We start from the raw sequence: 24,975 nt of genomic DNA, 5'->3' as shown, positions 1-24,975 counted from the left end.
ACGTTGGCGGGGGTAGCCCAACGCAGTGAGGGCCGCCCTCGCGCATCGGGCGAGGGCCACCCCCGTTGGTGTCGGGCGAGGGGTGCCCTTGCCGAGATCTGGTGAGGGCCGCCCTAGCCGGCGTCGGGAGAGGGCCGTCCTCGTCGAACACAGTGAGGACGGCCCTAGCCAGCCCAGGCAAGGGCGACTCTCACCGGACGCTAGCTTTCCTCCGTTGGCTTCAGCATGGCCGGCAGAGAGAAGAGAGAAGAAGAAGAAAAAAAAAAGAAAAAATACCAAAATGCTAAATTCCGTTAACTTTAACTAACGGAATGACGAAATTGGTCAATTTTCAAATAGTTAGGGACTAGATCGGACATTTATCGATAATTTAGGGACTAAATTGAGCAAATCGAAAGCTCAGAGATGAGATTGCACTTTAAGTAGAAATCCAAGGACCAGTTGTGACATTTTCCCAAAAAACAATGTCCCTTGAAGAGAAATGGAAAATAGCATTTGATAGCCTACTCTCGAGAGCTAATGCCATCCCAAATGTCAAAAAGACATGAGCACGTGCAAAATTCGTCATGCAAAATAGAATTTAGTGACAAGGCGCTTATTTCAATCCAAATCAGTGCCTGTCTTATGCCAATACCTATTCCATTGGTATCAGCTGTGGACCTTGAAATCCTACAAATCTTCTATTAAAAGGAGAGGAGAAAGAGGAAGCATGAAAAGATCAGAATACATTCCTATGCAGTGTGTTCAATATATCATTTCAATCCGATATAAGGCCTAGATCTGGTCCCCCTTGCAAAATATGTAATCAAATTGAAGCTAGCTCCACGAGAGTTATATCATGGACATCTTCAGTCCCACTTCAGACCACAATGTGAAACCACATTATTCAACTTCTCTTTTGGCGAGAGAGAGAGAAAAAGAGAGAGGGAGGCTCAAGGGGAGAGAGATCATCCATTCAACTAAGAACATCTTCAAGCTCTCAAAGCAGCCTTATGAGCCATGGTTTCCTTGTGCATTTGGTGGCAACTTTTCTCAACAAGATCAAGCAGCTTTTCCAAATTACTCGCCCACAAGTTCAAGATGTCATTGCTGTCTTTTGTCGTCTGTTCCAGACGACTCCCATCAGCTGGTCTATCTTTGCCACCAGGGAGTTGGAAACAACCATTTAGGAGAGATGCTTCTCAGCTTCCTAAAATGATAATATAGAACTAACAAGTCATGCTGATAGAATATCATCCAAGCTTGTATAGATATCATCATATCATCTCTCTATCAAATGATAGCGTTGATTTAATAAATTGAGGCATGCCATTGATTAAAGCCCTCTACAATAGTGGTAACAACACCCCTAGAAACACAGTTTTTTTTTTCCTCAAGTGAATCATACAACAGTGGTAACAGAACCCAAAAAGAATGAAAGCTCTTTTCCTCAAGTAAATCATCTACGTAGAATTTCTGAACGCATTAAGAAAGCTCTAATAGCGAGATATACTTTTGTGACACAGGAAGTGGTGAATGTCGATACCAGCAATATAGCAAAGCTCCTCCCACCCTTCAAAAGCGCATTAGAAACAGGCTCTGGGGACAAGAAATGGTTTCACAATGCTAGACAATGACACTTAAAGCCACAACAAATATATATTAGCAAAAATTGACAAGCCGAGAGTACCCATATTTGCCAGTCAGAAATGTTCACAAAACAAAACTATGAAGACAACATTCTCAAATCCATGACAAGCCTTTGGCTTTCAATGCGCCAAAAACTCTTTTCCACTAATTTGGAACTTATATCCAAGTCCAACAACCATGCCCCAATCAGGGATTGAAGGCAGGGAGGCTGCTCAGGTTAAATGAGGGCTCTAGGCAACAATTCATAAAGATTGACATTGATATGGAATATAAAAAACGTTCAACACAATCAGACCTGAATGCTGAGGCATAACAGCTCTGCAAGTCTCTTCAAGGTAATCCTTGAGTAATACTTTCAAATGAAGATAATATCTGCAGAAAATAGATTGAGTCACATTTGAATGATGATCCAAAAAGAAGAAAAATGACAAAGTTTTGTATAGAAGGTATCTTCAACCTTGCCACGACCACCAATTGAATCTTCCATCCAATCTATAACTCAGGATGGGGGCAACACCTCATTCTCATTTATAATCCCCTTTTAGTTGAATTCCCAAAGGTAGACCTAATTAGCAGGTTCGGCCTTTAGATATTGTTTTGGACATACAATGGGTCAAGCACAGTGAGAACTGGGGCCTCATTTGGTTTACTATGAGATCGAGTCCCAACTAAATTGGTAAAATCAGACATTTAGACTGGGATTAAGAATCAGACTCTACATATCCAATGAACCTAGTCCTGATCCCAACTTGGAATGATTTTTGATGTGACTAACTTCCATCTTTTTAGTTGCATCCCATACAGATAGCAATCCTAAAAATGATTTTAAGGTAATAATCTTTGGATAGTTCTATTAATAGCCACTAGTCGCAATGCTCTAACTAATCCAGAGGAACTTATCAGCATTCAGCGTCACATCACAATGAAATACCATCAACAATGAGTGAAAATTCCACCAGCTTATCACCCAAAAGCAGAGATGAAAAGGCAAATACTTGGACAGTGGTTAACTTGGATGACCCCGTTTACTCCTAACAAAGGAGTGTAAGATACTTCTTCTATTACAAGAAAGTTTAGGAGCAACAAAATATAGCGAAAACAACTTAACATGTACAAATATCCGAGTATCAGTGTCATCACACATTTGTGACTCCTTTATATCACTTGAAAAGGAAGGCAGAGACAAAATTTCAAGCCCCAAGAACTAGGCAGACGACCAAACACAATAATCTTGGCTCCTACTTTTTTAAAATTCCTTTCTCCAGCGAACATAACACATGCCATGTTCATGCAAGGGAGAAACTCCACAGCAAACCCTTATTGCAATGGAGAGCTACAACTCGTAATCATAGTTCATCTTTAATTTATTGTATATTAGTTCAACAGTGGGTAGATGAACATCAACCCCCCAAATTAGCATTATGAATCACTCCCCTGGCGCCTAATTTCAATTTCTTTTCTCTCTGGTTTCTTTGTCATGCAATAAGTATAGTAAGTAAGGCGACGAGGAAATACCTATCCATTTGTATACAAGATAATGCAAACCCTAAAAAACAAATATATGGACCAGAAGAGAAAACAAAGAGGAGCCCTAACTACGGACTTCACTGAACCTTGAAAAGGCAAAAAACAAAATAAAACTACTTGACTTAAACAATGCACCGCTTCTATTTGTCATCATAAAGGAAGGATATTATCTAATTTTCAACCCTTCGCTCCCACATGTTCAACTTCAATTCCAAAAGGAGGGGGCCCATCTTGTAGAAGTACAAGCTCGAAGTATTTTCCTAGATAGCACCACATAACACCACAAACAGTGTCCAGCTTATTCACAAAGCATTGTACATTACTTTCCTACTCAGCTTATCCACATGCCATAGCTACTGACTTCTATCTGTTGAGTTCGCTATCTCCTACCGGAAAGGATATCACTAGGCTAATCTCTTCGCATATACTCTTGGCCAAAGGGCTGTTTTTATGATGGCAAAAGTGATTGCCGTAGACGTGATGTGCAATATAGAGGAGCACCCTTGTCATCCACCTGAAAATCCTCCTCCTCGAAGGGAGGCCATTCATGAGTACTCCTGAGTGATCCCTTCGAGGTGGAGGATTTTCAGGTAGACAACGAGGGTGCTACTCTATATTGCCATCACCTCTTCGGTATTCATCTTTGCCATCATGAAAGCCTCCGCGCCCTCTGGCCAAGAGTGGCAGATCAACCAAGTCACATCTAAATGATAATATTCTGCAGAAACAGATAATATTGAGTCACATCTGAATAGATTGAGTGACATCTAAATAATGATCCAAAAAGAAGAAAAATGACAAAGTTCTGCAAGTATAAGTTCAATGATTCTCTGTCTAAGAACTTCTGTTGCCTTCTCAACAGGTGCACCTTCCAGCATGTTTTTCTCATTCTCGAATTCATCTTTGAAAGTACTCCAAAAAGCAGGCCACTAGATAACCTCCAACCTGACAAATTGTTTCAAAAGTAGCCTGCGTTCAAATATCGAAGGCATGACCAACCAATTCTATAGCACATTATTGTGATATTTCAAAATGCACAGCCAATTACCCACAACAATTCACAGATGGTACCTGAATTGGGAATTTTTTGAGAGTTTATCCTCTAAAGACTCATTAAGAAGGCTTGACTGCATAGGATCATGTGGTGCTACAACCAAGCACCAGCAGATTTTCCTTGGAATCTGCATAAAATTAAATTACAGAATGAACGGCTATTCCTTGAAACACGCAGTGAAGACTTAACAATGAAAAAGCTTCACCAGTGCACACTGCTCTAGGTTTCCCTTCACCGATGGAATTTCACATATTGCCTTGTAGCATCGACATATCTCGAGTTACTCATTGATGTGCGAGCAATACCTATACCTACGTTGTTAACAACATAAATGCAGGGTAAACTAAGATGCGAGTACAAATCTATCAAGTACATTTGGAACGTCAGAGTTTGCGCTAAAGCTAGAAAGGAACAAGAGAATGTGCCGTGGTTTGAACCACAAGCTAAACACCAGGTGGTGCTTGATCGGCAAAAACACATCAGTTAAAAGATAGTGGGCACAACACTAGAAAAAGCAAAACACCAATTTACCGTATCATGAGTCATAGTATATCCATTTCAACTCCAGAAGTGACAAAATATTAGCTGGAGCTTCTTCCACAATGCTTTCACCTTCTTTGCATTTTTTTATTCTCTTTGGAAGGAATTACATCAAACATTCTAGGGCTGATCTTCCTAGAAAGGATATGTGCTGTGCACAAACATAATCCTGGCGATCTAAGCACAAACGAACCAGCAAAATCCATCAATCAGAAACCAATCATAGTAACAGTGCACAAAAGGCTAAACAAAAAACCCTTCTTTATTAAAAATATAAAGGCAATTTTCTTCGTCTTTGCCATTGATCCAAAAGTTTCCATCCACAATTCAAGCCCATAATAGGAATGCTGGACAAGGAAAAACTAATTACATGAATAGTGACAACAAAAGTCAACTTCTAGTTAACCCCAATTTCTTGCATCAAATCAGTAACTTCTGCTACAAGACCATGATCTTCCTATATTTTTGCAAGTATCTTAATCAACCGTGCTCTTTCAGTTTTGACATATATTTGCATGACAAAACCAGCTATAGAAACCACGAAACAAAAGCAGATTATGAATGAATATAAGCTGCAAAGGAGTTTGATTTCAGATATTCACCTTCCCATCAGCGACAGAGTTAAGTATCTTAATTAACCTCTATCTTGATCACAAGATCCGCTATCGATCAATGTATTGTACAGCCTGTTGCGATTGCACCATTGCTTGTCACACACTGTTGATTAGAAAACAGCTATATGTATGTCACTATCCAATCAAGTACATCTAGATCACAATTGAAAACTTTGATTTGAACTATTTGATTAACAGCACGAAAAATTCATCACTCTAGAATGAAATATTGTCACAAAGGAACCAAAATGGACAATAGCAAGACGCAATACAAATACATGCATCTCCATGGAGAGAACCCCACCTAGTTGAAAGCTTGTAAACAACACAAACACTATAATATCCCCCTAAAGGATATATCATGAAAGTATCCTGAACTAGACCCAAAAAAAAAAAAATAATAATAATAATGTGATTCATACATGAGTACGAGAACAAATAAAAATTTGGCCCAATCACGGGATTAAGTCAGATCTTTAGGCTGGGATTAAGAATCCCATTCCACATCTCCAATGAACCTAGTCCTGATCCCAACTCGGAATGATTTTTGATGAGACTAACTTTCATCTTTTTAATTGCATCCTATACAGATAGCAGTCCTAAAAACGATTTACAAGATAAAAATCTTGGATAGTTTTATTAATAGCCACTAGTCATAATGCTATGACTAATCCAGATGAACTTATCAGCATTCAGCATCACATCACAATGAAATACCATCAACAAAGAGTGAAAATTTCACCTACTTATCACCAAAAGCAGAGATGAAAAGGCAAATACTTGGACATTGGTTAACCTGGACGACCTTGTTTACTCCTAACAAAGGAGTGGGAGATACTTCTTGTAATACAAGAAAGTTTAAGAGCAACAAAATTCAGCGAAAACAACTTAACATGTACGAATATCCAAGTATCAATGTCGTCAAATAATCTTGACTCCTTTATATCACTTGAAGAGGAAGGCAGAGACAAAAGTTCAAGCCCCAAGAACCAGGTAGACGATCGAACACAATAATCTTGGCTCCTGCTTTTTGAATATTCCTTTCTCCAGCAAACATAACACATGCCATGTTCATGCAAGGGAGAAACTCCACAGCAAACCCTTATTGCAATGGAGAGTTACAACCCGCAATCATAGTTCATCTTTAATCGATTGTATATTAGTTTGACAGTGGGCAGATGAACATCAATCTCCAAATTAGCATTATGAATCGCTCCCTTGGCACCCAATCTCAATTTCTTTTCTCCCCGGTTTCTTTGTTATGCAATAAGTAAGGCGATCAAGAAATACCTATCCATCTCTATACAAGATATTGCTAACCCTAAAAATAAATCTACGAACCAGAATAAAAAGCAAAGAGGAGCCCCAACTACAAACTTCACTAAACCCTGAAAGGGCAAAATAAATAAATAAATAAACAAAATAAAAGTACTTAACTTAAACAATGAGTCGCTTCTCTTTGTCATCATAGACCAAGGATATTATCTAATTTTGAACCCTTCACTCCCACATATTTAACTTCAATTCCAAAAGGAGGGTGGGCCATCTTGTAAAAATACAAGTTCGAAGTACAGCCCCTTGAATGTCATTGTTGCGATCACTGCTGCCGCGATCTCAGCCCACTCTTTCCCCTCTCTCCAAGTCTGCGCCACCGGCGTTTTCCGGTGCCGTCTTCAACGGCTTGTCGATTCTGCTGACCACGTCTTTCATTTGCCACGGCCAGTCTGGAGACGTCAAAGAAACCAACCCCGACGGCGGCGCAGCGAGTCTGCTGCATCGGTTGGTGCCGTGGTTTCTCTGTCGTTTTCGAAGAAGCCCCATTTCAATTCCTTGCTCTGTTCATCAGCGAGTGCCATGTCCGAAGACCCTTTGGGCTTTTAGAAAGTGGGTGCGTGAAAAGGTGCGGCCTTAGGAGGAGCTGAGCAGCTTCGTGACGTACGCCGCCATCGCCACGCCGAACTCGGTGCCGAGCAAGGAGGCTTTCGGGAAGTTGGGGACCGGTGGGTTCTCGGAGAGCCGGGTTGACGCGAGTGAGGATGAGGGCGGCTTCGTGTCCGAGGGCGGCAAGGCTGAGAGTGAGCGAGGACGAGCTTGCTCTCTCCAAGCTGGGTTTGCCTCAAAGGCTCGTGGAATCTCTTGAGAAACATGGCATTACCCATCTCTTTCCCATTCAAGTATGCTTTATCCTTTATCTCCTTTCCCCGTGTTATCCAATATTTTCGCTTTGGTATGAATTTCTGTTGTTTATTGCTGGCTGAGTTTTCTTTGTTTGAGCATACTTAGTTGGCTGGAAAATTAAGTAGAAAACCTTGACCTTTGTTAATGTGCTAGTCGAACCACGGATGGAGTTAAGTGCACGCAATCAGATAGCTGCTTAGGCTCCTCCTAAGGCTGCACCTTTTCATGCACCCACTTTCTAAAAGCCCAAAGGGTCTTCGGACATGGCACTCGCTGACGAATAGAGCAAGGAATTGAAATGGGGCTTCTCCGAAAACGACAGAGAAACCACGGCACCAGCCGACGCAGTAGACCCCGCCGCTGCCGCCGTCAGGGTCGGTTTCTTCGACGTCTCCAAAGATTGGCTGTGGCAAATGAAAGGCGTGGTCAGCGACCGACAAGCCATTGAAGACGGCACCGGAAAACGCTCGGCGGCGCAGGGCTTGGAGTGAAATTCGGTGCTTTGGGGAGGCTGCAAGAATGAGCAGATATTTCTGGAAGAGATAGAGACGGGGCTTTACGGAGGGATAAGGTCATGGAGAGGGAGAGAAATGGAGGAGCGATTATATGGAGTGCGATTCAGGAAGAAGTGCGCCGAGAGAATGGAGCCCTGAGATGAGGCCGTCGAGTGGAGAGAGAAAGGCCGTCGTCGGAGGAATCGCTAGACTAGAAGGAGCGTCTGAAGAGGAAGAGGGAGCAACGAGGAGAGAGAAGAGAGAGGAGAGAGAATGCCCTTTCCACTTTTTTAAATGCCCGTGCGTCGGTTTAAATTGGAGCGACGTGGGAGGAGAAAATATTGGCTGGGTTTTACACTTTACGTAGGTCAAATGTAAGACCACTCAGGAGTCGACACGTGGCTCCACATAGACATGGCGTCAGAGGTTCAAAATTTGTGCGCGCCGCTCCTGAGGCCCACCACTCTGACGCTCTCTCTCCTCTACTCTCCTATGCAACCTGTCGACTTGTCCTCTCTCTCCTCTCTCTCTCTCTCCTCGTTCTCCGTTCCGTTGCGGGGGAGAACAAAAACAAACCTTGTGCTTCCATTTGCTCTTCCCCTCCTCTGCTCTCTCTCCCCGTTCTTGTCGACGCTCCGCCTCCGCCTCCACAGGTTGCACGTGACGCTGATGCCGACGCCCTTTCCACCTCCGCCGACGCCGATGCCCTTTCCAGTGGACCCCGACTCCGAAGCCCCTCCACCGGTTGCCTCCGTCGCCCTCGACTCCGACGCCTCCGCCCCTCCGCCGGTTTCCTGAACTGTCCGATTTTCCACCAGAACATGCAAGCTTTTTAAGGTTGTTGATGCCTTAATTTTATTTAGGCTTATCTTATTTTATTAATTAAGTTTTTATTTTATTTTATTTTGTCTTTTCGGATAAATAAGATAATAAAAAGAAAACGAGCAAAAACAAAACAAAAAGAAAACGAATGGCGGCCAAGGCCCGGCCCCCCTTCCCTTTCGCACCCCTTAGGCCCACTCGTCTTCTTCACCCTTCAGCTCGGCCCCTTTCTCTCTTCTTCTTCTTCCTTCCCTCTCCTTCGCCGCTACAACTCATGCGCGCGAGGGAAGCCGACGCGCGAAGGACGGCCTACGGCCGAGGAGAGTAGGCCGATGTCGGCCGAAGGGGATAAGATCTCAGGCGTCATTAATGCTGAGCGAGCTTCGCTGAAAGCTCGATGGGACACCGGTTCAGCCAAGCGAACCAGTGGGCAAGCCGGAGGCTGGCGACCGAGCCCCTCCGTCGACCGGATTTCCTTCCCCTATAAATAGGTGGCCGCAAGCATCGTCGGAGGGCGTGGGGAACTCAGAGATCTTTCACTGAGAGACATCGGGAAAGATCGAAGGGCGAGCGCAGGAGAGAACTCGAGTCGTGAGCTTAGCCCACCCTCCACCGAGAGACTTTGGGGAAGGCCGGCGGCGAGCGACTTCGAGAAGGTCGATTTGGCTGGTGGAGGCTCGGATCGGCCCGAGTGAGAGAGAATCGAGGCTGAGGAAGGTTCGGCCGAGATCTGCGCCTCAGATCTGGAGTTTTTGCTGCTGTCGTTGCCGCTGGACGCTGTGCCGTCGCCATTCGCCTCGACCAAGTCCCAACGCCGTTGCCTCGAAGGTTTGTTGTCGTGCCCCCCCCCCCCGGCGAAGCCGTTGCCGTGATCGATCCACCGACGCCACGCCGGATTGGGAAGTTGAGTTGCCGCCGTTGTCGCCCGTCACCGCCACCGTTCGTCACCCCGTCTCGGACATGCAACCAGTAGCCGTCGCTGCCGCTAATCGCTTTGTCGCCATTGCATTCCCCCTCTCGGACCGTGTCACCACCGACCACACCAACGCCATCGCGTTGTCGCTCGTCCTCGCCGTCCTCGTAAGCGGTTTGTCACCGTTGTCGCCGCCGTAATGCCTCGGTTTCCCCCCTCGGCGCTGCGAATTCGCAAACCCTAGGGTTTATGATTTTCCGGGTCATCAAATCGGATCCGGGTCTCGGAATTGGGTAGGGTTTCGCGAGGCCAACGGAGGCTGGAAACCGAGTCGTGAGGTCGGGCCGGGTCGACGAGTCGGGTAGGGTTTCCACGATTTTTGGGCGGTGGAAATTCGGGTTGACGAGTCGGGTAGGGTTTCGCCGAATCGGGTCGACCCGGTTCTTTTCGAAAACGGGCTCATGGGCCACGACGCCGTTTCAATTTTTAAAAAAAATCAAAAAGTCCGAGTTAGGCCCGCGTTGCGGGCCCATCCTCGTTTGGGTCGCTAGCCCGGGTCGGACACAACCCGTGGATCCGACCCGGTCGGCCCCTTTTTAAATTTTATTTTAAATAATATTTTAAATAAATAAATAATAAATAAACAATTATTTAAAATAATCAAAAATATATTTTATTTTCGAAAAATAGTAAAAATATTTTAATTTCCAAAAAAAACTAAAAATATTGAAAAATATTAAAAGATATTTTAATTTCCAGAAAATCGAAAAAATAATAAAAAATGATAAAAATATTTTATTTTCCGAATAATGAAAAAAATCAAAAATATTTCATATTTTCCAAAAAATGCCAAAAATCCAAAAAAAAACCCAAAAATTCATGAAAAAGCCAAAAAATTCAAAAAAAGCCAAAAAGACTTGTATTTTCCCAAAAATACCAAAAATCCAAAAAAATCCCTTTTATTTCCAAAAAGACCTAAAAATGTTTTTCCTCCCCAAATTGCATGAAAAATCCCCGAACATCCAAAAAGCATTAGGGTTTAAACAAGATTAGGTACGAAAGGGCATTAGTGATTAACTAGTGTAATCAAGTTCTCGATCCTAATTTCTCTGGTTGCGCAGGAGCAAGTATTTCTCCCGATACTTTGCTTGAGTTTCTAATCGACCCACCCAAACCGATTAGTGGCGACTCCGTTTTAAAATTAATTTACAGGTTAAAAATTTAGACTATTAAAGTCGTGAATTGGTGGACTTGGGAGAGTCCAGGCATAACAAATTTCAGCCGAGCCATTAGCCTTCTTAGGCGCTCGTACCCGATTGCGGGCGCCGAAACGAGAGGTCGCGACGCCTTGGCGACTCTGCTGGAGACTTTAATAGCTTAGGCTTTTTTTGTCTTGTTTAATATCTTTACTGATTTAAGTTTTTTTTGCAGGTCAGTGGCTTAGAAATTTGTTTTAATTTTGCTTAAAATAGATTATCTTGTGATTATAAACTGTTGTGCATGCTTTATTGTTTTAAACACTACACATGGCACACACAACCCAAACCCGGACTCCGGGCCGCCATAGGATTTCTAGGATGGTGTTAAGAAAGATACGACCTCAAACGCGAGACTGCGATGTAGAGGTTGCCTTTCTTTCCCCGAATTTCTTAGCCGAGGTTAAGGGGGTATGCTGCTAACACGAGACCGCAACGGGTGAATACCCTTTTAATTTCAACAAACCTTCTCGTTAGAAATCGAGCCGCACGTCCCATCTGTATGTCTCTATGCTTGCCATTTTCTTTAAAAGTAAAGTAATTTATTTACTTTTACTCAGTCTTTTCTGGCTCATGGCAAAATAGGGTCAGGTTGTGTATTTCCCGTTCTTATATGCGATGGGAAGAATTGATATCCAGTTCATTCTTACCCCCAAGGGAGAGTTTCTCAGATGGTGGAAGCAGTTAGATCAGCTTGGCCAAGAGCGCGTCAAAGCAAGAATTGGTCATCTCTTCCCATTGCTCCAAATCAATATCCACTCCGGAGTCATGCAGGCACTACCACATTTTTGGTGTCCTGAAACATCTACCTTTGTGTTTGGAAAATTTGAACTGACTCCAACATTGGAAGAGTACAGTCTCGCCATAGGAATGCCCTTGGGAAGGGAGCTCGCTAAACCACCATTTGGCATTGACCCCGTGGTCAGTCTATCACGCTTTTTAAAAAATCATTCGGTGAGAGAAATTGTTGGAGCCAACAACAATGCTTTTCCACTATCGTCCTTAACTGAATGTTTTGAAAGACAATCAATGACCCAAAAAACCAAGATTTTCCTATTGGCCTTCTTTGGACTTATCATCTTCCCATATAGAAAGAATGCCATAAATCCTTCAATCGCATGGGTAATAAATCAAGTCACTTTCAGAGCAGGATATGTAAACATGGTTTTGGCTGAAACCTTTTATCCCTTAATCGTTTCAAGGACCAAAAAGAAAAATCATGAGGGCCACTCCAGAAATTTTACAAATGTGGTTCTTTTCCCATATCAAAAGATTTGGGCACCTCATGCAAATATTTGAAATCAACGAGTTTAAACACCCATTACAAAAGTTTCAAACCTTGGAAAAATATTCTCCTAATGAAGAGTATTCTCGATGGATTAACTTGCTAAAAAACCCGGTTCCTGAGACATTCCTAATGGCGAGCTAAATGGTTCATTGCAGGAGAGGCGCGCTTTGCGCTTAACTATTACAACCCCATCCCGTTGCTGGGCCTCTCCGGAGCTACCTCATATTATCCATATAGGGTGGCTCGTCAGTACAGGGTCCTCCAAGAAATCCCGCCACCGCTCAAATTAGGATTGTTCTGAATCCTTTTCACCCGTACAGACTACAACTACTTGGAGGAGATTCGCATAATTCAAAACGCATGGAGTAGATGTCACACTGAAAAGATTGTCGTACCCAGAAGGTTAAAGGGACAAGAAAAAGCTCATCATGCATCAACATTCTACATCCTCAACCATATAATTCCCGAAGAGCTGCAACCAGTAATCCCCCATGTAGTTGATAAACTTACCCTGCAAGGGCGAATCGAATCTCTTGAAAAGAGCTTGGAGACAAGCAGGAGACACGTATCGAAGCTAGTACAAAGAAGCAAGCGGCTTCACAAGACTGGAACTTCCCATCGCATATAAAAATGGGCAGCGGGACTTTTGATGTGAATATTTCTAATGTGAATATCTAGGGTCGTTCTAACTGGTGTAAAAAGCCCTTTTAGCATTGTATAAATCTCCTGTTAATAAATAAGAATGACTCGACCCTTGCCATGAGCCAGTTTTCCATGTGTTTCCCTCATTTACGTTTTCTCCATTTTCTGTGCTAACATGTAATCACATCATAGTCGTAGTCGCCAAATCCAAAAGCTAGAATGGCTGAAGAAAATGTACCAAGCCGTGTCGAGATTATGGAAAGTGAAATGAAGCAAGTCTTCAATGTGCTTCAACAACTCTCAAAGCGAGATAGATTCCATCCAAGGCAAATTGGCTCCTGCCCACCTCAATCGAAGTATTGTTACCGCAATCGTCTACCCAAGGTGATCAAGGAAGAGATACTAATGATAACATGCCCGAATTGGAGGATGATACACACCAAATTGTAGTTGAGAAAGCAAAACCCAACAGTTTGTCTAAGACTGAACATGACAAACGCCTTGAGAAACTTGAAGAGAGGCTAAAACAATTGCAGGGCCTTTAAGATCCTACTCCAATAGACCTCTCCATCTACTCTAAGGTCAAAATGCCAGAAAAATTCAAAATGCCTGAGTTTGAGAAGTACAATGGCATGACCTGCCCAATGGCTCACCTGCAAATGTATTTGGTTTGAATGACCCAGTACGTTAATAATGTACCTTTAATGATCCAGTTGTTCCAGTCAAGCCTGGTAGGTCCCGCCCTGAGTTGGTATATCAAAAAGAACATAAACCTCATCGAGACATGGAGTGAAGCAAGTGAAGCATTCCTCAAGTAGTACAAATTCATAATGGACATTACCCCTTCTCGTGAGGATCTCGATTACACGGAAAAGAAAAAGGTGAATCTTTCAAAGAATATGCTATTAGATGGAGGAATCTCGCCGCCTGATCACCCCGAGCCAACTGACTTTGAATTGAGAAAATGTTCATCAAAACCCTCCCTTACGAATACCGCAATCGGATGGTGACTACGATCGCTGAATCATTCAATCAACTCATTCCAAAGGGGAGAGCGATTGAGACAGGATTAAGGGACGGCTGGTTCACTGAGCCTGCACCTGTCGGCAGAAGGCTTAACATGAAAAAAAGATAAGGAACCCTTGATTGATGTCAATGCCACCTACACTGCAAACACCGGTCACCTCCCGACCGTTCAGACAAGCACGGGCCAACAACAGACTAATAGCCGTCCACCCCAGCACTACAACAACCAAAGACAATTCACTCTGCTTCTTGGATCTCCCTCCCAGGTTTTGGCAATCCTCTGAAACAAGAGCCTCCTTTCAACTGAGCCAAGACGACCCAACGCTGAAAACTTCTCCAGCTATGACCCGTCCAAGAAATGTGACTATCACATGGGAGATGTAGGCCATTCAACTTATGAGTGTTTCGTCCTTAAGCATCGGATCCAGAACTTATTGGATACTAAGGCCTTCTCATTCCAAACTGCAAAGCCAAATGTCCAAAGCAATCCACTCCTTGATCATGCTGACAAAGTAAACATGATATTCAGTTCTGAAGCCGGTCAAATCAGAAATGTCAATGCACATATGGTCGACATCTATCGAGGACTAGTAGAAACCGGGTATTATCCGGGTGATGAAATACCGCTCTTTGCAATAATGGAGGAAAGGGTATTAAGAATGATAGAGGCCGGAATAATCGTGTACGTCAGCCACGCCAGCATAGTTTCTACCATATCGCAAGTCCTCATCAACTGGGAGGAAGAATTTGCCACGCTAAATGCGGAAAAGGAGAAGAAGGATTCCACCTCACTTGAAAGCACCTTTGAAAGGAAGGGAGCCATTGTCTAAGCATCAACAGCAGAAACAGCTATAGTCATCGAGATCCCCCAACCTTACAAATACGAATACAACAATGCAGTACCATGGTCTTATGACCTTTATGTTGGTTTAGTCACGAGATCTGGGCGAACCTATGCTCAAGCAAATACTCAGTCTGCTAAGCCCGTCACTGACGAAGAAGCCAAGGAGTTTTTAGCCGTAGTTAAGGCCGGCGAATATAATGTGGTGGACCAATTACGAAAATCACCAGCACCTGATCATCTCTCGCTGGAATTGCTTCGGACATCCGTCAAGCACCGAAATCCCTCATGAAAGTATTAAGTGAAGTACATGTCCACGAAACAATTGAGCATGACAAACTCGAGGAATTTGTCGGTACCATCCTTCTAAAGGATCAAATGGCATTTTCTAATGAAGAAATTCCTGAGGAGGGTAGGGGACACACCAAGGGCCTCTACATATCAGTTAAGTGCAACTCATCTCACGTCGCTCGAGTATTGATTGACAATGGATCTGCTTTTAACATATGTCCACTAGCGACACTCTGTCGTCTTAAAATAGAGAGATCATGGATCCAGGTACCCAAGACTTATGTTCGAGCATTTGATGGAACAAAGAAGGAAACAGTGGGGGAGATCGAGCTCGACATTCAAATTGGCCCAACCATATTCAAAATTTTGTTCCAGGTGATGGATATCCCCACTGCGTTCAATTTCCTCTTAGGCGCCCATGGATCCACATCGCAGAGCAACCTTCAAGCCTCCACCAAAGTGTGAAGTTCGTGGCTAGAGGAAAACTGATCACTGTCCGAGGAGAAGAAGATCACCGCATCTACCACGAGATGGCCATCCCTTATGTTGAACCTAGTAACAAAAGCGAAGCCATCTATCAATCATTCGAGCTCGTGTCTACTATACACGAGACTCGAGGGACTTTGCCCCTCATCCCCGAGATATCAAGTGCTGCAATCATGGTAGGAAAAATCATGGTTGGACACGGTTTTCTTCCAGGACAAGGACTTGGTAGGAGAGGCCAAGGCATTCGTTAGCCTATTGAAGCTCGGAGGAGACCCTATACTATCGGTTTAGGATATTCCCCAGATAGAAAAGCAAAGAAAAAAGTCGGCCTTGTATATCCCCGTCTCAAGGAAACTTTCCCAGGCCCAGCCAGGATGATGCATGAGGAAGAGGAAGTGAATACTTCAAAATGGTTCAATCCCGGAAGCGTGAAATTGCCCATAATCCAGGAAGATACAACTTGGCCCTCACTTATAAAGAAAGAGGGGTCAGATGACATGACCACCATGTTCGGGGACATTTTCATAGGTGCCATTGAGGAGGAGCAATTAGTAGAGACATGCGATAACTTCTCGTTCATCCAGCTTCAACACCAAGTCGAAGAATTTCGCGAGACTGTACACCATTTGACAGAAAACTTCGCTCAAGCTACCCGTGCATTTCGCTCTCGTCATAATGAGGAGCTGGTAGTAAATGAAGAGGACCCTACTGACACGACCTGGCGAGGGGCACGGCTACCCTTATCCCCAAGAAGCACTTGGCCATATTCGCCTCTTCCTAAATCAATGGCCATTATTTTCCCCATCCTCCTAGAGCAAGGGATAATCAGCAGGGAACTGAGCCATCCTACTCCCGAGTACTTCATTGATTATGATCCATCCAAGCAATGTGATTATCATTCGGGGGAATTAGGACACTCGCTAAATGACTGCACCATCCTGAGAGACAAGGTTAAGGATCTTTTGGATGCTGGGGTATTCACGTTCCGCTCTCCGTGGCTGTGTTTTGGTAAGGATCACCTCCTCGTGGTACCCAGCACCTGTACCATGTTCCATGAGCGTGCTAACAAAGCACGTATGGGAAAGGCAATCATGGACACTTTGGGCCAACCAAGTGGTAAATTTGACTACTATGTCAATTATTCAATCCCCCCAAGTTTCTATGATCATCATCACAACATCGTCCCTGATGGATGGGAAGGCATGGATGATTTGAAATCCGCAAAACCGGGAGCACAGGGAGATGTGGCTGGTGACTGGTATGAAGACTTCTTCGTGGGCGCTATTAACGAAGGACCGTCAGGGGCAACGGGTGCAGACCCGCTCAAGTCGAATCCTTTTTAATTCCTCTGCATACTCCCCTACGTGGGAGCCTGTACATATTTTCTAATGTCTGGCTTGTTTTGTTTTCAACATCAGTTCCACTCAAGGAACTTTTTTGAAATCACCTTATAAATCCGTCTACTAATAAATAAAGTTGAAAACATTTTGAGGGCATGAGGAGACACACCAAAACGGCCCGTTGATGATAGCCAGCCGTCAAATGAAAGAAGAAATCTGAGGCCCGGGTCTCCTCATGTTTCCTTGTCCTAAATCTTCAAAAAAACAATTTATCACGTTTTCAAAAGAAAGAAGCCTGCATGCTACTAACCTTATTTGTCCCCTTAGCCTATCTATTTTATGACACAGGAATAATCTAGCGGCAAGCAAGGGTATGGGAACGGTCCAGACCAACATCGTAAGTAGCCATGATAGCAATTCTAATGACTCAAATGATGATTTTGATGATTCCGATGAAATTCAACGGAATTGGAAGCGCCACGAAGAAACAAGGCCCCCTACTATTGAAGACACCGTCATTGTCAATTTAGGCAGCACAGAAGATCCAAGGGAGATAAAGATTGGCGTGAACCTTCCTAAAGAAGAAGCTGTAAGCTTAATTGCCCTCCTAAAGAGGTATCAAGATGCATTCGCATGGTCATATGCCGATATGCCAGGCCTTGATCCAATGATCGTGGAACATAGCTTGCCAACCAACCCTGATGTAGCCCCCAAGAAGCAACGGCTAAGAAGAGCTAAGCCTGAGTTGTCAAAAAAGATTGAAGAAGAAGTAATGAAGCTCCTAGAAGTAGGCTTCCTCGAAGTCTCGCAATATCCTAGTTGGGTAGCAAACATTGTACCAGTGAAGAAGAAAGATGGTCGAATCCGGATTTGTGTCGACTACCACGATTTGAACAAAGCAAGCCCAAAGGATGATTTCCCACTACCTCACATAGACGTTCTTGTGGATAGTACTGCTGGATTCAAAATTTTCTCTTTCATGGATGGGTTCTCAGGATACAACCAAATAAAAATGAAGGAGGAAAACAAGGAAAAGATAGCATTCATTACTCAATGGGGGACTTTTCACTATAAGGTCATGCCTTTTGGCCCGAAAACGCTGGAGCAACTTACCAACGTGCCATGGTCACCCTTTTCCATGACATGATGCATAAAGAAATTGAAGTATATGTCGATGACATGATCGCCAAAACCAGACATGGAGAAGACCATGTGAAGACCCTGGAAAAATTATTTGATCGACTTCGCCAGTTCAAGTTGCGCTTGAACCCAGCAAAATGTGTGTTCGGGGCAACTTCTAGCAAATTACTTGGATTCATTGTGAGCTGTAAAGGGATAGAAGTGGACCCGTCAAAAACTAAAGCGATATTTGAGATGCCTCTTCCCTCGACTGTGAAAGAAGTCTAGAGCCTCCTAGGAAGATTAAATTACATTGCGCGATTCATTTCCCAGCTTTCTGAAACTGCAAAACCTTTCTTTAAACTTCTCAAGAAAGATGCACAAATCAAATGGGATGATGACTGCCGACTGACGTTTGAAAATTTAAAGCGGTACTTGATGAAACCCCTGGTTTTAGTTCCCCGACTCCAGGACACCCTTTGACCCTCTACCTTACCATCAACAGTGAATCCCTAGGTGCAATGTTGGCACAGAAAGGACCCCATGATGGGAAGGAACGAGCCATTTACTATTTGAGTAAAAAGTTCACCACGTCAGAACAAAACTACTCCAAATCAGAAAAAACATGTGCTACATTAGTATGGGTGTTGCACAGACTCCGGCAGTATACCTTGCATTACCAAACATTCCTTGTAACTGAGAGTGACCCAATCAAGTATTTGCTCGGTTGCCCGGCCTTGGTGGGAAAAATTGGCCAAATGGCAAATCCTAATCTCGAATTCGACATCCGAGGTTATGTCGCAAAAATCAGTTAAAGGTCGAGTGATTGCTGATATGTTAGCAGATTTCCTAAAGAAGTACGCGAGGATCATTCCCCAGATGATCGAATTTCAACAAAAGAGAAGAGGACACGTGGACTATGTTCTTTGACGGAGCTGTAAATTTGTCAGGTTCAGGCACCGGGGCGGTCTTGATATCCCCAAATGGGCAACATTATCCTGTGGCTGCAAAATTGATGTTTCCATGAACTAACAATATAGCCGAATATGAAGTATGCATCATCGGCCTACAAGCAGCTATTGGAATGGAAGTGTCAAAACTAAAAGTGTTCGGTGATTCCGCCTTAATTATCCTCCAGACTGTGGGCGAGTGGAAGATAAGAGACGCCAAACTAGTGCCTTATCACGACTACTTGGAAGAATTGGTAGGAGAATTCCAGGACATCTCGTTTGAATACCTACCTAGAATTCATAACCAGTTTGCTGGCGCACTAGCAACACTATCATCTATGTTACAAGTAACGAAGGGGTTAGAAGTAGAGCCTTTGAAAATTGAAGTCCTGACAAGACAGGCCCACTGCATGACTATCACTGAAGAACCCGACGGGAAACCCTGGTATTACGACATCATGAAATACATCCAGAAGCAGGAATTCCCTAAAGAAAGCACTCCCTCTGATAAAAAATACCTAATGAAAATGGCTTCGAGGTTCTTCGTCGCGGTGAAAATTTGTACAAAAGATCATATAACTCGAGTCCTCGCTAAGGTGTGTGGATGCAAACGAAGCCACACAAATAATGCAAGAAATACATGGGGGAGTATGTGGCCCTCACATGAATGGACGTATGTTGGCCAAGAAAATAATGAGATTGGGTTATTACCGGTTTCCCTTAGAGAGCGATTGTGCTTAGCATGTGTGAAGCTGTCATCGTTGTCAGATTCATGGGGACAAGATAAATGTCCCTCCAACTGAATTGCATCAGTTATCTGAGCTGTGGCCATTTTCAATGTGGGGCATTGATGTAATTGGCCCAATCAATCCGAAGGCATCAAATGGGCACCGGTTCATTTTGGTCGCACGACTACTTCTCAAAATGGATCGAGACCGCATCCTATGCAAGCGTAACTGCACGAAACGTTATGAAATTCATCAAACGTGATATAATCGCCCGTTATGGCATACCGGAAGCTATCATCACCGACAATGGGTCAAACCTGAACAACAAGTTGATTGATCAATTGTTTTATGAGTTCAAAATCCAACATCTGAACTCGTCCCCTTATCGTCCACAAATGAATGGAGCCGTGGAAGCCGTCGACAAGAACATCAAGAAAATCCTATCCAAGACAGCTGAAAACTACCGCGACGGCATGAGAGGTTACCTTCGCACTAACAGCATATTGAACTTCGATTCGAACTTCCACTGGGGCAACGCCTTTTTCCCTGGTTTACGGCATGGAGGCGGTTTTGCCTGTGGAAGTAGAAATCACTTCCCTACGAATTTTATCCTAGGCAGGATTGTCCAAGGAAGAATGGACACAACAAAGGCTTGAACAACTTAATATGGTCGACGAAAAACGACTGAAAGCCCTCTGTCATGGTCAGTGTTACTAGTAGAGGGTAGCTCGATCGTTCAATCAAAAGGTACGACCCAAGCACTTCGAGGTAAATGAGCTAGTCTTGAGAAAGACGCTACCAATCTTTCCAGAGCCCGGAGGCAAGTTCGCCCCAAATTACAAGGGTCCTTATATAATAAAGAAGATACTCCCTGGAGGAGCCTTGATTTTGACTAAAATGGATGGGCGGGAATTCTCCAAACCAGTTAATTCCGATGTTGTAAAAAAGTACTACCCTTGAAAGATGTTTATTGTCTGGCATTGCCAAGCACTTCTCTATTAGAATGAAAATGCTTATGCACATTTATATATGAGTGATGTATTTACACCATCATAAAAAATGTGTGTTTGACTCAATGGAGAAAAATGAATGGTAATGAACAGTCTTTAAGGAAGTGTCAAAAATCAAGAAGCAAACTCGATGGCATAACTTGAGCAAATCGACATTACCCAGGCAGACGCGTAAGAGTAATCCCTGTCAATTTTGCCCAGCTCGGTGTAAAGGACGCGTCATCCAGGAACTAGTCTGGTTAGAAGGAACCTTCTGTCCCAATCAACAATCTTAGAATCTGAAAGCCTCACTTCTTGTTCCAGACACATGCTCTTGCAAGAAGTAATTACCATCGGAGGATTTGAAGTTTTTATTGTCCATCTCAAATTCCATAGAAGCTTGAAGTACATGACTTTGCTTGATCAAAGGCAGAAAGAAAAATTCCACAAAAGGAAAGCATTGAAAATCAATCAACAACCAGCAATCATGCCTACGTGGCCACAAGTAGGAAAGGCTAGTCGAAGGAAGCATTGAAATGTAAAAGAGGCCGTCAGCAACTTCCCTAAGAACCAGCACAAATAAACTCTAGGGGAAAGGTAACTTGGCATCATTTCTAACACTCACTCTCTGAACTCATATTGACAGGAAGCATTGGAATTCAAGAGCCAGATCAAATGGTTAAATAGGGCAAACCAAGTGATCCAAGCAAGGAAAAAAACAGAGATGCCCGATCAGATTCCCGACTCCTAGCTTATTATTCATGTGACATCTCCCTAATCAATAGTGACAACCATCGACACCCCTTTGTGAATAACCCTTTTGATGTTCAAAATTTAACAATACTATTCTGTTGACCCTAAAGCTATCAATAGGGTCTTTGTTTAAACCATTCATTTGTTTGAGAGTATAAACTCCATCATGTTTAAAAAACTGCATGCCTTTTCCAAATGGATTTTGCATGATGATTTTGTCTGTCTAAATCACTGATTCCATTGAGAATTATTAGAATAGACAGCTAAATGAAGAATACAAGATTAATCGAGCATACTGAATGAGGCGCATCAGAATGATGAAAGGAAAGCCATATCCTACACACAATCCCCCTATCTATACACTTGTGAGATGAGTGCAGAAGATTCCATGGCTGCAGGGTAAAGAGTTCTCTCGTAAATGATACGATAACCAAAATAGTAAGAGGCATTCCATCGCTCACCCCATTGAGCTCCATACACTGGTGAAATTTTTGTCCTACCCCCATCAAGAACCACCCCACACTGGGGTAGGTCAGAGGCGAAGCAGCATCACAAGGTGAGAAGAGAGATATAAATTTTCTTGCTCGCACTTGCATCAATCTTCGGGTGTCTTTATTACATATGAACACTCGCGTTAATTTAAGTGCCTTAGAATGACGAAGAGCAATTCCCTTTCTATGCATTTGTATACATTGTACAACCCAAGTGAGTTTGTAATTTTACCCTCACATTGAGACAAAGCAGAAGTTATTGCCATAGCCTAGAGCGCCGGCTGAAGATGAAGACTCAAGAGTCTAAATAATGGTGCTTCAATTGAACTTGCCTAGATCAGTTCCTCAAGCAACAAAAATGAAAAAACAGGGGCATAAAAAAGCAGTGTACCTGGTAAAAGCAAGGTCAATGCCCATAAAAGAAGAACTGGAATAAAAATAGGGGCATGAAAAAGCAGTGTGCCTAGTAAAAGCAAGGCCAATGCCCCCCAGTCAAAAATACAGCCAAGAAAAAGTTGTTGTTATGGTCCATAGAACCTCCATCTGACAAGAAAGACTAGTGACAAATGCCAAGACAGTCACCAACTCTCACCCTCATACATGTGAACCAAGTCTACGTTGCATCCCATTATAAAAGTCTCTTCAGACTAGGGCACTTCAATTAACGTAGGATTTCATATGTCTATAAACATCGCTCGAAGAAGTACAAGCAAGATTACTCTATCTCTTTTCGCAGGGTTCTTGACTTGTAAACCCGGAGATGATCGTGCAGCATTTTTGTCCATTGGCTTCGACCTTGATGGTCCATTTTGATGAGCCATTGATCAAGACTTCATCATAGTTTCGACAAAGACCTCTCACATTGGTAAAGTCGTACTGTTTGCGAGAATACTCAGACCCCTGCTGACATGATGACAGTGAGATAGTGTGGTCCTTATAAATCCTGCATTAATGGTCAGGATAGCCTTTTCCATGAGAGTGAGCGAAAAGTCCTTTCAGACTAAAAGTCCCTCATCTAGCATGCTCAAAACATCTATATTCTAAATGAAGGTTGTCTTTCAAAATCTTCCCCGGTGGAAATCCGATGATGCAAAATTGACAAAATTATCGTGCATGAATCTCATTTGAACTCATGAATTTACAACATATACAATCATGTGTGCATATTGTGCAAATAACAGACATACTCTCAGAGATCAAAGATATTCCCAATTACTAGGAGGTGAGAGACCTTCACGAATATCTCAGGAGGTGAGAGACCTTCACAAATATGCGAGGTACGTCCTCGATATTCCCCATACCAGGAGGTGAGAGACCTTCATGAATATTCAGGGCACGTCCTCGATATTCCCCATACCAAGAGGTGAGAGACCTTCATGAATATCCAAGGAGGTGAGAGACCTTCACGAATAGGTAAGGTACGTCCTCGACATTCCCATTGCCAGAAGGTGGGAGATCTTCACAAATATCTCAGGTACGCCCTCGATATTTCCCAAATTGCCAGGAGGTGAGACACCTTCACAAATATCCAAGGTATGTCCTCGATATTTCCAATTTATAGGTACCTCTTTGATTCCTGTGAACATCCAGGTATCCTCTAAGAGTTTGTGCTTGTGATCATCCAAGTACCCTTTCGATACCTACAGAGGCCCAAATATCCTTCAGGTTAGTATCTAGGTACTCTTTCAATGCTTGTGAATGTCCAGGCACTCCCAACAAATCGATGCCCCGAGAAAGGTCGGTGCATCCTCCCGAGAAAGGTCGGGTTCCAACTGGTGTCTTCGATAGAAGTCAGACAGCCCACAAATCGATGTCCTGAGAAAGGTCGGCGCATCCTCCCGAGAAAGGTCGGGTTCCTACCGGTGTCTTTAACAGAAGTCAAACACCCCAACAAATACGATGCCCTGAGAAAGGTCAGCGTATCTCCCGAGAAAGGTTGGGTACCAACTGGTGTCCTCGATACAGATCAGGCACCCACAAATAGATGCCCTGAGAAAGGTTGGCGCATCTCCTGTCACGGCAACCGAAGAAAGGTTCGGGTCTGAGACAAACCACTTACTGCTTTGACAGGCGACTGAAGAATGGTTCAGGCCCTGGAATAGCAATTCCCCGTCACGGCGACCGAAGAAAGGTTCGGGTCTGAGACAAATCACTGATTGCTCTAACAGGCGACCCGAAGAAAGGTTCGGGTCCTGGAAAAGCAATTTCCCGTCAAGGTGACCGAAGAAAGGTTCGAATCCTAGACAAATTATTGATTGTTTTAACAGGTGGTCGAAGAATGGTTTGAGTCCTGAAAAAAGCAACCTCCTCACATCACCAGGTAAGATGACGCATTGATACTTGCCAAAACTCGGGGTTCACACCCTATTTCACTCACTCTCGGTAAGTAACTATAGGTATCTTCTTATCTGTCTTAGTATTGCTCTTTTTCTGCATAGAATAATAGGTCCCAAATAAAATATAATTTGCTACGCATGCATGGATAAAATTTAGGCATCGGTTTATCTTTGAATGCAACCTCGTGAGCTCACCTTCGAAGAGGGGCAGGCTGTTGACGCCTTAATTTTATTTAGGCTTATCTTATTTTATTAATTAAGTTTTTATTTTATTTTATTTTATCTTTTCGGATAAATAAGATAATAAAAAGAAAACGAGCAAAAACAAAACAAAAAGAAAACAGAAGTAGCAGCCAAGGCCCAACCCCCCTTCCCTTTCGCACAGCCCTTAGGCCCACTCTCCTCTTCTTCACCCCTCGGCCCGGCCCCTTTCTCTCTTCTTCTTCTTCCTTCCCTCTCCTTCGCCGTTGCAACTCACGTGCGCGAGGGAAGCCGACGCGCGAAGGACGGCCTACGGCCGAGGAGAGTAGGCCAACATCGGCCGGAGGGGATAAGATCTCAGGCGTCATTAATGCTGAGCGAGCTTCGCTGGAAAGCTCGATGGGACACTCGTTCAACTGAGCGGAACCGGTGGGCAAGCCGGAGGCCGGCGACTGAGCCCCTCCGTC

At 43.6% G+C, this 24,975-nt stretch overlaps 1 pseudogene; it reads right to left on the bottom strand.

The window, feature by feature from the left end:
• Window positions 1-924: 924 nt before the first annotated feature.
• LOC104439113 lies at window positions 925-7,220 on the bottom strand (annotated as a pseudogene).
• Between the last annotated feature and the right edge of the window lie 17,755 nt (window positions 7,221-24,975).

Source organism: Eucalyptus grandis, chromosome 3 (assembly GCF_016545825.1).
Source record: "Eucalyptus grandis isolate ANBG69807.140 chromosome 3, ASM1654582v1, whole genome shotgun sequence".
NCBI lineage: Eukaryota > Viridiplantae > Streptophyta > Magnoliopsida > Myrtales > Myrtaceae > Eucalyptus > Eucalyptus grandis.
The sequence above is the reverse complement of the archived record's forward strand: the minus strand, read 5'-3'. Positions and strand labels throughout refer to the sequence as shown.